At 37.8% G+C, this 7,500-nt stretch overlaps 1 non-coding gene and 29 pseudogenes across 1 annotated transcript; all 30 read left to right on the forward strand.

Moving 5' to 3' along the window:
- Window positions 1-82: 82 nt before the first annotated feature.
- On the forward strand, window positions 83-201 carry LOC148492067 (5S ribosomal RNA; annotated as a pseudogene).
- Window positions 202-317: 116 nt separating this feature from the next.
- On the forward strand, window positions 318-436 carry LOC148492068 (5S ribosomal RNA; annotated as a pseudogene).
- A 116-nt stretch (window positions 437-552) lies between these two features.
- LOC148492069 (5S ribosomal RNA) lies at window positions 553-671 on the forward strand (annotated as a pseudogene).
- Window positions 672-787: 116 nt separating this feature from the next.
- On the forward strand, window positions 788-906 carry LOC148492070 (5S ribosomal RNA; annotated as a pseudogene).
- A 115-nt stretch (window positions 907-1,021) lies between these two features.
- On the forward strand, window positions 1,022-1,140 carry LOC148492071 (5S ribosomal RNA; annotated as a pseudogene).
- A 116-nt stretch (window positions 1,141-1,256) lies between these two features.
- On the forward strand, window positions 1,257-1,375 carry LOC148492072 (5S ribosomal RNA; annotated as a pseudogene).
- A 116-nt stretch (window positions 1,376-1,491) lies between these two features.
- LOC148492073 (5S ribosomal RNA) lies at window positions 1,492-1,610 on the forward strand (annotated as a pseudogene).
- A 116-nt stretch (window positions 1,611-1,726) lies between these two features.
- On the forward strand, window positions 1,727-1,845 carry LOC148492074 (5S ribosomal RNA; annotated as a pseudogene).
- A 116-nt stretch (window positions 1,846-1,961) lies between these two features.
- On the forward strand, window positions 1,962-2,080 carry LOC148492075 (5S ribosomal RNA; annotated as a pseudogene).
- A 113-nt stretch (window positions 2,081-2,193) lies between these two features.
- LOC148492076 (5S ribosomal RNA) lies at window positions 2,194-2,312 on the forward strand (annotated as a pseudogene).
- Window positions 2,313-2,663: 351 nt separating this feature from the next.
- On the forward strand, window positions 2,664-2,782 carry LOC148492077 (5S ribosomal RNA; annotated as a pseudogene).
- Window positions 2,783-2,897: 115 nt separating this feature from the next.
- On the forward strand, window positions 2,898-3,016 carry LOC148492078 (5S ribosomal RNA; annotated as a pseudogene).
- Window positions 3,017-3,132: 116 nt separating this feature from the next.
- On the forward strand, window positions 3,133-3,252 carry LOC148492079 (5S ribosomal RNA; annotated as a pseudogene).
- A 116-nt stretch (window positions 3,253-3,368) lies between these two features.
- On the forward strand, window positions 3,369-3,487 carry LOC148492080 (5S ribosomal RNA; annotated as a pseudogene).
- Window positions 3,488-3,602: 115 nt separating this feature from the next.
- Window positions 3,603-3,721, forward strand: LOC148492081 (5S ribosomal RNA; annotated as a pseudogene).
- A 116-nt stretch (window positions 3,722-3,837) lies between these two features.
- LOC148492082 (5S ribosomal RNA) lies at window positions 3,838-3,956 on the forward strand (annotated as a pseudogene).
- Window positions 3,957-4,072: 116 nt separating this feature from the next.
- LOC148492083 (5S ribosomal RNA) lies at window positions 4,073-4,191 on the forward strand (annotated as a pseudogene).
- Window positions 4,192-4,307: 116 nt separating this feature from the next.
- On the forward strand, window positions 4,308-4,426 carry LOC148492084 (5S ribosomal RNA; annotated as a pseudogene).
- Window positions 4,427-4,541: 115 nt separating this feature from the next.
- Window positions 4,542-4,660, forward strand: LOC148492085 (5S ribosomal RNA; annotated as a pseudogene).
- Window positions 4,661-4,776: 116 nt separating this feature from the next.
- LOC148492086 (5S ribosomal RNA) lies at window positions 4,777-4,895 on the forward strand (annotated as a pseudogene).
- Window positions 4,896-5,011: 116 nt separating this feature from the next.
- Window positions 5,012-5,130, forward strand: LOC148492087 (5S ribosomal RNA; annotated as a pseudogene).
- Window positions 5,131-5,246: 116 nt separating this feature from the next.
- Window positions 5,247-5,365, forward strand: LOC148492088 (5S ribosomal RNA; annotated as a pseudogene).
- A 116-nt stretch (window positions 5,366-5,481) lies between these two features.
- Window positions 5,482-5,600, forward strand: LOC148492089 (5S ribosomal RNA; annotated as a pseudogene).
- Window positions 5,601-5,716: 116 nt separating this feature from the next.
- LOC148492090 (5S ribosomal RNA) lies at window positions 5,717-5,835 on the forward strand (annotated as a pseudogene).
- Window positions 5,836-5,951: 116 nt separating this feature from the next.
- On the forward strand, window positions 5,952-6,070 carry LOC148492091 (5S ribosomal RNA; annotated as a pseudogene).
- A 116-nt stretch (window positions 6,071-6,186) lies between these two features.
- LOC148492092 (5S ribosomal RNA) lies at window positions 6,187-6,305 on the forward strand (annotated as a pseudogene).
- Window positions 6,306-6,656: 351 nt separating this feature from the next.
- On the forward strand, window positions 6,657-6,775 carry LOC148492093 (5S ribosomal RNA; annotated as a pseudogene).
- A 115-nt stretch (window positions 6,776-6,890) lies between these two features.
- LOC148492094 (5S ribosomal RNA) lies at window positions 6,891-7,009 on the forward strand. Its single transcript, XR_015871623.1, has one exon. It is a non-coding gene; the product is annotated as a 5S ribosomal RNA (ribosomal RNA).
- Window positions 7,010-7,125: 116 nt separating this feature from the next.
- LOC148492095 (5S ribosomal RNA) lies at window positions 7,126-7,244 on the forward strand (annotated as a pseudogene).
- A 116-nt stretch (window positions 7,245-7,360) lies between these two features.
- LOC148492096 (5S ribosomal RNA) lies at window positions 7,361-7,479 on the forward strand (annotated as a pseudogene).
- Window positions 7,480-7,500: the final 21 nt, after the last annotated feature.

The raw sequence follows: 7,500 nt of genomic DNA on the forward strand, positions 1-7,500 counted from the left end.
TTTTACATTTAATTTTTTCAACTTATCAATGAATTTACTTGAGTTAAGAAGTAAAAGAGGTCTAAAATTAATGTTTTTGAGCGCCTACAGCCAAACCACACTGGACATGCCCAATCTCGTCTGATCTTGGACGCTATGCCGTGTTGGGCCTGGTAAGTACTTGGATGGGAGAACACCTGGGAATACCAGGTGCTGTACATCATTTTATACTGATATAACATTCTTTTCTATTACATTTTACATTTAATTTTTTCAATTTATCAATGAATTTACTTGAGTTAAGAAGTAATAGAGGTCTAAAGTTAATGCTTTTGAGCATCTACAGCCAAACCACACTGGACATGCCCAATCTCATCTGATCTTGGAAGCTATGCAGTGTTGGGCCTGGTTAGTACTTGGATGGGAGAACACCTGGGAATACCAGGTGCTGTAGGTAATTTTATACTGCCATAACATTCTTTTCTATTACATTTTACATTTAATTTTTTCAACTTATCAATGAATTTACTTGAGTTAAGAAGTAATAGAGGTCTAAAGTTAATGCTTTTGAGCACCTACAGCCAAACCACACTGGACATGCCCAATCTCGTCTGATCTTGGAAGCTATGCAGTGTTGGGCCTGGTTAGAACTTGGACAGGAGACCACCTGGGAATACCAGGTGCTGAAGGTAATTTTATATAGTCATAACATTCTTTTCTATTACATTTTACATTACATTTTTTCAACTTATCAATGAATTAACTTGAGTTAAGAAGTAAAAGAGGTCTAAAGTTAATGTTTTTGAGGACCTACAGTCAAACCACACTGGACATGCCCAATCTCGTCTGATCTTGAAAGCTATGCAGTGTTGGGCCTGGTTAGTACTTGGATGGGAGACCACCTGGGAATGCCAGGTGCTGTAGGTAATTTTATACTGCCATAACATTCTTTTCTATTACATTTTACATTTCATTTTTCAACTAATCATTGAATTTACTTGAGTTAAGAAGTAAAAGAGGTCTAAAGTTAATGTTTTTGAGCACCTACCGCCAAACCACACTGGACATGCCCAATCTCGTCTGAACTTGGAAGCTATGCAGTGTTGGGCCTGGTTAGTACTTGGATGGGAGACCACCTGGGAATACCAGGTGCTGTAGGTAATTTTATACTGCCATAACATTCTTTTCTTTTACATTTTACATTTAATTTTTTCAACTTATCAATGAATTTACTTGAGTTAAGAAGTAATAGAGGTCTAAAGTTAATGTTTTTGAGCATCTACAGCCAAACCACACTGGACATGCCCAAACTCGTCTGAACTTGGAAGCTATGCAGTGTTGGGCATGGTTAGTACTTGGATGGGAGACCACCTGGGAATACCAGGAGCTGTAGGTACTTTTATACTGCCATAACATTCTTTTCTATTACATTTTACATTTAATTTTTTCAACTTATCAATGAATTTACTTGAGTTAAGAAGTAATAGAGGTCTAAAGTTAATGCTTTTGAGCATCTACAGCCAAACCACACTGGACATGCCCAATCTCATCTGATCTTGGAAGCTTTGCAGTGTTGGGCCTGGTTAGTACTTGGATGGGAGACCCCCTTGGAATACCAGGTGCTGTAGGTAATTTTATACTGCCATAACATTCTTTTCTATTACATTTTACATTTAATTTTTTCAACTTATCAATGAATTTACTTGAGTTAAGAAGTAATAGAGGTCTAAAGTTAATGTTTTTGAGCAACTACAGCCAAAGCACACTGGACATGCCCGATCTCGTCTGATCTTGGAAGCTATGCAGTGGTGGGCCTGGTTAGTACTTGGATGGGAGACCACCTAGGAATCCCAGGTGCTGTAGGTAATTTTATACTGCCATAACAGTCTTTTCTATTACATTTTACATTTAATTTTTTCAACTTATCAATGAATTTACTTGTGTTAAGAAGTAATAGAGGTCTAAAGTTAATGCTTTTGAGCACCTACAGCCAAACCACACTGGACATGCCCAATCTCGTCTGATCTTGGAAGCTATGCAGTGTTGGGCCTGGTTAGTACTTGGACAGGAGACCACCTGGGAATACCAGGTGCTGTAGGTAATTTTATATAGCCATAACATTCTTTTCTATTACATTTTACATTACATTTTTTCAACCTATCAATGAATTTACTTGAGTTAAGAAGTAAAAGAGGTCTAAAGGTAATGTCGAGCATCTACAGTCAAACCACACTGGACATGCCCAATCTCGTCTGATCTTGGAAGCTATGCAGTGTTGGGCCTGGTTAGTACTTGGATGGGAGACCCCCTGGGAAAACCAGGTGCTGTAGGTAATTTTATACTGCCATAACATTCTTTTCTATTACATTTTACATTTAATTTTTTCAACTTATCAATGAATTTACTTGAGTTAAGAAGTAATAGAGGTCTAAATTTAATGCTTTTGAGCACCTACAGCCAAACCACACTGGACATGCCCAATCTCGTCTAATCTTGTAAGCTTTGCTGTGTTGGGCCTGGTTTGTACTTGGATGGGAGACCACCTGGGAATACCAGTACCTGTTGGAAATTTTATACAGCCAAAACATTCTTTTCTATTACATTTTACATTTAATATTTTCAACTTATCAATGAATTTACTTGAGTTAAGAAGTAAAAGAGGTCTAAAGTTAATGTTTTTGAGCACCTACAGCCAAACCACACTGGACTTTCCCAATCTTGTTTGATCTTGGAAGCTATGTAGTGTTGGGCCTGGTTAGTACTTGGATGGGAGACCACCTGGGAATACCAGGTGCTGTAGGTAATTTTAAACTGCCATAACATTCTTTTCTATTACATTTTACATTTAATTTTTTCAGCTTATCAATGAGTTTACTTGAGTTAAGAAGTAATAGAGGTCTAAAGTTAAGGCTTTGGGCACCTACAGCCAAACCACACTGGACATGCCCAATCTTGTCTGATCTTGGAAGCTATGCAGTGTTGGGCCTGGTGAGTACTTGGATGGGAGACCACCTGGGAATACCAGGTGCTGTAGGTAATTTTATATAGCCTTAACATTCTTTTCTATTACATTTTACATTACATTTTTTTAACTTATCAATGAATTTTCTTGAGTTAAGATGCAAAAGAGGTCTAAAGTTAATGTTTTTGAGCACCTACAGTCAAACCACACTGGACATGCCCAATCTCGTCTGATCTTGTAAGCTTTGCTGTGTTGGGCCTGGTTTGTACTTGGATGGGAGACCACCTGAGAATACCAGTTTGCTGTAGGAAATTTTATACAGCCAAAACATTCTTTTCTATTACATTTTACATTTAATTTTTTCAACTTATCAATGAATTTACTTGAGTTAAGAAGTAATAGAGGTCTAAAGTTAATGGTTTTGGGCACCTACAGCCAAACCACACTGGACATGCCCAATCTCGTCTGATCTTGGAAGCTATGCAGTGTTGGGCCTGGTTTGTACTTGGATGGGAGACCACCTGGGAATACCAGGAGCTGTAGGTAATTTTATACTGCCAAAACATTCTTTTCTATTACATTTTACATTTCATTTTTCAATTTATCATTGACTTTACTTGAGATAAGAAGTAAAAGAGGTCTAAAGTTAATGTTTTTGAGCATCTATAGCCAAACCACACTGGACATGCCCAATCTCGTCTGATCTTGGAAGCTATGCAGTGTTGGGCCTGGTTAGTACTTGGATGGGAGACCACCTGGGAATACCAGGTGCTGTAGGTAATTTTATACTGCCATAACATTCTTTTCTATTACATTTTATATTTAATTTTTTCAACTTATCAATGAATTTACTTGAGATAAGAAGTAATAGATGTCTAAATTTAATGCTTTTGAGCACCTACAGCCAAACCACACTGGACATGCCCAATCTCGTCTGATCTTGTAAGCTATGCAGTGTTGGGCCTGGTTAGTACTTGGATGAGAGACCACCTGGGAATACCAGGTGCTGTAGGTAATTTTATACAGCCAAAACATTCTTTTCTATTACATTTTACATTTAATTTTTTCAACTTATCAATGAATTTACTTGAGTTAAGAAGTAAAAGAGGTCTAAAGTTAATGTTTTTAAGCACCTACTGCCAAACCACACTGGACATGCCCAATCCTGTTTGATCTTGGAAGCTATGCAGTGTTGGGCCTGGTTAGTACTTGGATGGGAGACCACCTGGGAATACCAGGTGCTGTAGGTAGTTTTATACAGCCATAAAATTCTTTTCAATTACATTTTACATTTAATTTTTTCAACTTATCAATGAATTTACTTGAGTTAAAAAGTAATAGATGTCTAAAGTTAATGGTTTTGGGCACCTAGAGCCAAACCACACTGGACGTGCCCAATCTCGTCTGATCTTGGAAGCTATGCAGTGTTGGGCCTGGTTTGTACTTGGATGGGAGACCACCTGGGAATACCAGGAGCTGTAGGTAATTTTATACTGCCAAAACATTCTTTTCTATTACATTTTACATTTCATTTTTCAACTTATCATTGACTTTACTTGAGATAAGAAGTAAAAGAGGTCTAAAGTTAAAGTTTTTGAGAATCTATAGCCAAACCACACTGGACATGCCCAATCTCGTCTGATCTTGGAAGCTATGCAGTGTTGGGCCTGGTTAGTACTTGGATGGGAGACCACCTAGGAATCCCAGGTGGGGTAGGTAATTTTATATTGCCATAACAGTCTATTCTATTACATTTTACATTTAATATTTTCAACTTATCAATGAATTTACTTGAGTTAAGAAGTAATAGAGGTCAAAAGTTAATGCTTTTGAGCACCTACAGCCAAACCACACTGGACATGCCCAATCTCTTTTGATCTTGGAAGCTATGCAGTGTTGGGCCTGGTTAGTACTTGGACGGGAGACCACCTGGGAATACCAGGTGCTGTAGGTAATTTTATACTGCCATAACATTCTTTTCTATTACATTTTACATTTAATTTTTTCAACTTATCAATGAATTTACTTGAGTTAAGAAGTAATAGAGGTCTAAAGTTAATGTTTTTGAGCAACTACAGCCAAAGCACACTGGACATGCCCAATCTCGTCTGAACTTGGAAGCTATGCAGTGTTGGGCCTGGTTAGTACTTGCATGGGAGAACACCTGGGAATACCAGGTGCTGTAGGTAATTTTATACTGCCATAACATTCTTTTCTATTACATTTTACATTTAATTTTTTCAACTTATCAATGAATTTACTTGAGTTAAGAAGTAATAGAGGTCTAAAGTTAATGTTTTTGAGCATCTACAGCCAAACCACACTGGACATGCCCAATCTCGTCTGAACTTGGAAGCTATGCAGTGTTGGGCCTGGTTAGTACTTGGATGGGAGACCACCTGGGAATACCAGGAGCTGTAGGTAATTTTATACTGCCATAACATTCTTTTCTATTACATTTTACATTTAATTTTTTCAACTTATCAATGAATTTACTTGAGTTAAGAAGTAATAGAGGTCTAAAGTTAATGCTTTTGAGCATCTACAGCCAAACCACACTGGACATGCCCAATCTCATCTGATCTTGGAAGCTTTGCAGTGTTGGGCCTGGTTAGTACTTGGACGGGAGACCACCTGGGAATACCAGGTGCTGTAGGTAATTTTATACTGCCATAACATTCTTTTCTATTACATTTTACATTTAATTTTTTCAACTTATCAATGAATTTACTTGAGTTAAGAAGTAATAGAGGTCTAAAGTTAATGTTTTTGAGCAACTACAGCCAAAGCACACTGGACATGCCCAATCTCGTCTGATCTTGGAAGCTATGCAGTGGTGGGCCTGGTTAGTACTTGGATGGGAGACCACCTAGGAATCCCAGGTGCTGTAGGTAATTTTATATTGCCATAACAGTCTTTTCTATTACATTTTACATTTAATTTTTTCAACTTATCAATGAATTTACTTGTGTTAAGAAGTAATAGAGGTCTAAAGTTAATGCTTTTGAGCACCTACAGCCAAACCACACTGGACATGCCCAATCTCGTCTGATCTTGGAAGCTATGCAGTGTTGGGCCTGGTTAGTACTTGGACAGGAGACCACCTGGGAATACCAGGTGCTGTAGGTAATTTTATATAGCCATAACATTCTTTTCTATTACATTTTACTTTACATTTTTTCAACTTATCAATGAATTTACTTGAGTTAAGAAGTAAAAGAGGTCTAAAGGTAATGTTGTTGAGCACCTACAGTCAAACCACACTGGACATGCCCAATCTCGTCTGATCTTGGAAGCTATGCAGTGTTGGGCCTGGTTAGTACTTGGATGGGATACCCCCTGGGAAAACCAGGTGCTGTAGGTAATTTTATACTGCCATAACATTCTTTTCTATTACATTTTACATTTAATTTTTTCAACTTATCAATGAATTTACTTGAGTTAAGAAGTAATAGAGGTCTAAATTTAATGCTTTTGAGCACCTACAGCCAAACCACACTGGACATGCCCAATCTCGTCTAATCTTGTAAGCTTTGCTGTGTTGGGCCTGGTTTGTACTTGGATGGGAGACCACCTGGGAATACCAGTACCTGTTGGAAATTTTATACAGCCAAAACATTCTTTTCTATTACATTTTACATTTAATATTTTCAACTTATCAATGAATTTACTTGAGTTAAGAAGTAAAAGAGGTCAAAAGTTAATGTTTTTGAGCACCTACAGCCAAACCACACTGGACTTTCCCAATCTTGTTTGATCTTGGAAGCTATGTAGTGTTGGGCCTGGTTAGTACTTGGATGGGAGACCACCTGGGAATACCAGGTGCTGTAGGTAATTTTAAACTGCCATAACATTCTTTTCTATTACATTTTACATTTAATTTTTTCAGCTTATCAATGAGTTTACTTGAGTTAAGAAGTAATAGAGGTCTAAAGTTAAGGCTTTGGGCACCTACAGCCAAACCACACTGGACATGCCCAATCTCGTCTGATCTTGGAAGTTATGCAGTGTTGGGCCTGGTGAGTACTTGGATGGGAGACCACCTGGGAATACCAGGTGCTGTAGGTAATTTTATATAGCCATAACATTCTTTTCTATTACATTTTACATTACATTTTTTTAACTTATCAATGAATTTTCTTGAGTTAAGATGCAAAAGTGGTCTAAAGTTAATGTTTTTGAGCACCTACAGTCAAACCACACTGGACATGCCCAATCTCGTCTGATCTTGGAAGCTTTGCTGTGTTGGGCCTGGTTTGTACTTGGATGGGAGACCACCTGAGAATACCAGTTGCTGTAGGAAATTTTATACAGCCAAAACATTCTTTTCTATTACATTTTACATTTAATTTTTTCAACTTATCAATGAATTTACTTGAGTTAAGAAGTAATAGAGGTCTAAAGTTAACGGTTTTGGGCACCTACAGCCAAACCACACTGGACATGCCCAATCTCGTCTGATCTTGGAAGCTATGCAGTGTTGGGCCTGGTTTGTACTTGGATGGGAGACCACCTGGGAATACCAGGAGCTGTAGGTAATTTTATACTGCCAAAACATT

This window comes from Taudactylus pleione, unplaced genomic scaffold (assembly GCF_031769625.1).
Source record: "Taudactylus pleione unplaced genomic scaffold, aTauple2 ptg000550l, whole genome shotgun sequence".
In the NCBI taxonomy this organism is placed as follows: Eukaryota; Metazoa; Chordata; class Amphibia; order Anura; family Myobatrachidae; genus Taudactylus; species Taudactylus pleione.